The sequence below is a fragment of the Leptonotus elevatus genome, chromosome 9 (genome assembly GCF_054856555.1).
Source record: "Leptonotus elevatus isolate MCC_2025b chromosome 9, RoL_Lele_1.0, whole genome shotgun sequence".
NCBI lineage: Eukaryota > Metazoa > Chordata > Actinopteri > Syngnathiformes > Syngnathidae > Leptonotus > Leptonotus elevatus.
The window spans coordinates 3,831,568-3,836,278 of NC_141247.1; the positions used below are offsets into that span (position 1 = coordinate 3,831,568).

At 43.0% G+C, this 4,711-nt stretch overlaps 1 pseudogene; it reads right to left on the minus strand.

Annotated features, from left to right (window-relative positions):
* Positions 1-1,221: 1,221 nt before the first annotated feature.
* LOC147168026 (uncharacterized) lies at positions 1,222-1,933 on the minus strand (annotated as a pseudogene).
* Between the last annotated feature and the right edge of the window lie 2,778 nt (positions 1,934-4,711).

Genomic DNA, 4,711 nt, shown 5'->3' on the forward strand with positions numbered 1-4,711 from the left:
GCTTATGAAAACAAAATAAAAAATAAATATCACCACAATATATATTCTATACAATGTGCCCCTGCTATTTGCGGGTGATAGGGACCCGGGCAGCCTACAAATAGCAAAAATCCTAGTGTAATTAAAAAGCATGTAGGCGATTGATTGATTGATTGATTGATTGAAGGCCATATGCTGTTTTCGAACTGTCACTGAAAGCAACCACACCTCACAGTTAGTTAGATAGATAGATAGATAGATAGATAGATAGATAGATAGATAGATAGATAGATAGATAGATAGATAGATAGATAGATAGATAGTCATCCAATGAGGATGATGATGTGTGACATCAACTGCAAAATTATATATGGTATATGTTGTGTATGATGTTCAAATAGTGAATTGGTGTGAGAAAGATTTGTTTGGAAGGTGTAATTTACATTATGGTTGTAGGCTAGCGGGCTAGCTAGCAATAAGCTACAGCGCGTAGCATGCCGCTGGATTATCAGATCAAACTTTCGCTCCGAGTAAGTTCCAGTGAATACCGGTCGCTATTTCCTCCTCCCGTCCATGAAGCTTTTTCAAACTGCCCGCGTGTGGAGGACAAAACTAGTCAGTTCGTTCGTTCCCACCTTCCCGACATGTAGCAACAGTCCCACTCGAACGGGCGTGTACAAAGCTCTCTCTCGCTCTGTCCTTCTCTCTCTCTCTCACTCACTCTGTCTCTCTCTCTCACCCTCTTTCGCACTCTCATCGTAGAAATTGTAATCCCTCGAAGTAATCCCCATTTTTAAAAAATGTATAATGTGATTACATGTTTTTTCCTGTAACTGTAATGGAATAGTTAAAAAAATCTTTTATTACGTAACAGCGGGTACATGTATTCCGTTACTCCCCAAGCCTGCGTATTAAGTATTAAATCGAGCACTTGTCCTACTCCTTGGCTCTGAGGTCCGCCTCCTTCCAGTGTTCCTCGAATTCCTCTACTGTGCTTCTCCAGGTAATGCAGCATTGGCTGCCTTTGTCTTTTCTGTTGTGGTTATACAGTAAGTCAATTGATGGTTTTATTTGTAGATGGTCTGCCCTCAGTCTAGCTTCAACTACTCTTTCCCATAGCTTCATTGTGTGGCTCATCAGCTTTATTCCTCTGTAGTTGCCACAACTCTGCACGTCTCCCTTGTTCTTGAAAATGGGCACCAGCACACTTCTCCTCCATTCCTCAGGCATCTTCTCACTATCTTATATCCTGTTGAACAACCCAGTCAGAAATTCTACTGCTTCCTCTCCTAGACACTTCCATACCTCCACAGGTATATCATCAGGACCAAGTGCCTTTCCACACTTCATCCTTTTCAATTCCCTTCTCACTTCATCCTTACTAATCTCTGCTACTTCCTGGTCCACAACAGTCACCTGTTCTACTCTTCGTTCTACATTTTCCTCATTCATCAACTCTTCAAAGTACTCTTTCCATCTTCCCATCACACCACATCTGGCAACACACTTCCATCCCTATCCTTTATTACCCTAACCTGTTGCACATCCTTCCCATCTTTGTCTCTTTGCCTTGCCAACCTGTATAGATCAGTCTCTCCCTCCTTACTGTCCAACCTAGCATACAAGTCATCGTAAGCCCTTTGTTTGGCTTTTGCCACTTCTACTTTCACCCAACGCTGCATTTCCTTGTACTCCTGTCTACTTTATTCAGTTCTCTCAGTGTCCCCCTTCTTCTTAGCTAAACTTCTTTCTCTGGATGCACTTCTGCACCTACTTGTTTCCCTGATCACATTTGCTGTAGTTGTCCAGTCATCTGGATATACCTCCTGACCATCCAGAGCATTTCTCAACTCCTTCCTGAAAGTCAAAAAACACTCTTCCACCATTTCGTCCTCTGCTCTGCCTTTGCCATGTTTGTCTTCCTCACCACTAGAGTCATCCTACACACTACCATCGTATGCTGTCTGGCTACACTATTACCTACCACGACTTTGCAGTCGCTGATCTCCTTCACATTACACCGTCTACACAAGATATAGCCTAGTGTACTCCTACCCTCCACTCTTGTAGGTCACCCTATGTTCTGCCTTTTCTGGAAGAAAGTATTCACAACAGCCATTTCCATTCTTTTTGCAAAGTCAACCACCATCTGTCCTTCTGCGTTCCTCTCCTGAATACCAAACTTGCCCATCACCTCCTCATCACCTCTGTTTCCTGCACCAACGTGTCCATTAAAGTCTGCACCAATGACAACTCTCTCACTTCTAGGGATGCTCTGCATCGTTTCATCAAGGTCCAACCAAAAGTTTTCCTTCTCCTCCAGCTCACATCCTACCTGTGGCGCATACCCACTAACAACATTGATCATCACACCTTCGATTCCTAGCTTCAGGCTCATCACTCTATCCGACACTCTTTTTACCTACAGGATGTTCCTAACAAACTCCTCCTTCCCAATAACTCCTACTCCATTTCTCTTTCTATTTACACCATGATAGAATAACTTGAACCCTGCTCCTAAACTTCTAGCTTTGCTCCCTTTCTACCTGGTCAACTGAACACACAATATGTCCACCTTTCTCCTCTGCATCATGTCAACCAGCTCTCTACCTTTTCCTGTCATAGTTCCAACATTCAAAGTCCCTACTCTCAGTCCTATACTCTTGGTGTTCCTCTTCTCTTTCCTCCTACGAACACACCTTCCTCCTCTCCTTCGACCAACAGTCGTCCAGTTTCCACCGGCACCCTGTAGGTCAACAGCACCGATGGCGGTCGTTGTTAACCCGGGCCTCATATATTTGGTTCGCGTGTTTGATTTGGCCAAAGTTTTTACGTCGGATGCCCTTCCTGACACAACCCTCTGTATTTATCCGGGCTTGGGACCGGCACAAGAAGACACTGGTTTGTGCCCCCTTGCGGCTACATTGGTATTCAAGTTAACACTTTTCATTTAAATTTTTCAGTTTCACATAAAGCGTAGTAAAGCATAGTTCGAAGCAATGCCGCCATGTTTTGATTTACACATACAGTATACAGGTGCAAGAAAAAGTATGTGAACCCTTCGACATAACTTATTTTTTGCCTAAAATTGTCATCAAAGATTTATTTATTTATTTACAAAAATAGAAATTGACAAAGTACAACAAAAAACGCTGGCAACAAAGAGCCAGGAAATAATCGAAGGAACACAAAATGCTTGCAAAAGGCAAGGTGAAGAAAATAACACAAAGCGCTTGCTACAAAAACAAAAGGATAACAAAGAACAAAAACAGCTTGCTTCAAAGCGCAGGGATACCGAAAGAGGCTGGAAAACAAAGCAATGTAAAAACAATACACGCAACAGGCAATGGAGTGGGTGTTTCCACGAAGCGTGTATTGAGGCTTGCTTCATTTAGAGGAGGAGCAGAAAATGATCCTCGCTTGGCTCTACCACGTGACTGCTCTGGGAAATGCTTCAGATTGTTTATTGTTCTGTGAGGTTTGAACCCCTCAAGTCGCGGCTCCATTCAAAAAGTGTGTGTTTGCGTGCGTGGTGTTTTTTTTTTTTTTATGTCATCAAGGCCAGCTCATATTTTGGACAAGGATATTGTAGTTTTATAGAAGCATTAGCCTTTTAATTTAGCGGGATAATTGGAGAGTAGAGAAAACGAGCGTCATCTGGTGTTTTTTTGTTTTCACTCACGCACACAAACACACACACATACAAACATAGTCTCCCAGGCGGGGAAGCGAACCCACGCCAACCTGCATCGTAGGTAGGTGACGGTACCACTCCGCTACTTGGAGCCCTCTGGCGATGCAAATGTACACTACTAAGAATCCTTACAAGAAGGTACGGCATTTGCAGGGTGGCTGGAACAGCTGACATTCAGCGTAGCGGTAAAACACGCAGCTTTCATAACGGTGCACATCGACCCTCGCTTTTGGCAAAATCCTTTTTGTCACATTAAAAACCCTAGTGGAGTCATTCTTGATGTATGCCTAAACGCACCATTTTCTCCAAACTTGTGTTTTTGAGGTGTGATAACTGTAATTTAAGATTTTTTTTAAAAAACTTTCAACCACTCAAAATGTTCAGTGGCATAAAAGCTATCCATACACATATATAGTTTCTCTCTCTCTCTGTATGGACAATAAAAGCAGTACTGTGCCATTACCAAAACTTTGGATTTGATTTGTTGTAATCCAAGATTATCTTTGGCTTGTTTTTGCCTGTGCCCTCCACCTCTGGTTCTCTGTGCTTGGTGCTGAGCACAAGTATATTTTTCTCTTTTTGGGGGACATTGGACACTACAGTCATGTCTTTGTAAAGCAGAAAAGGCTGGAGAGGGGCTGCTTCCATGCTATTGTGGTCATCTGCGGATGAAGCTCCATCTTATTTCTTGTGATTGTACCCCAAAATAGTTTCTTTGTTTTCTTTATTTTTTAGTTCTGCAGCAATTCCACGGAGTCGCACAAGCCAAGCACCACATGAATGGCGAGGTTAATTTCTCGCTTGCCCCTTGGAGGCTTCCCCGTGTAGATTCCAAGTGTATGGCGAGGTTAGTTTCTTGCTTGCCCCTTGGAGGCTTCCCCGTGTAGATTCCAAGTGTATGATGTCGCAACATCACACAAGGACCAAATCTTCAGGCCATACTTGGCCGGCTTCGATGGTATATATTGTTTGAAGCCTAAATGATACAAGCTGCCTGTCCACACACTCTACACGGACAATGTAAAACATTTTTGGGAG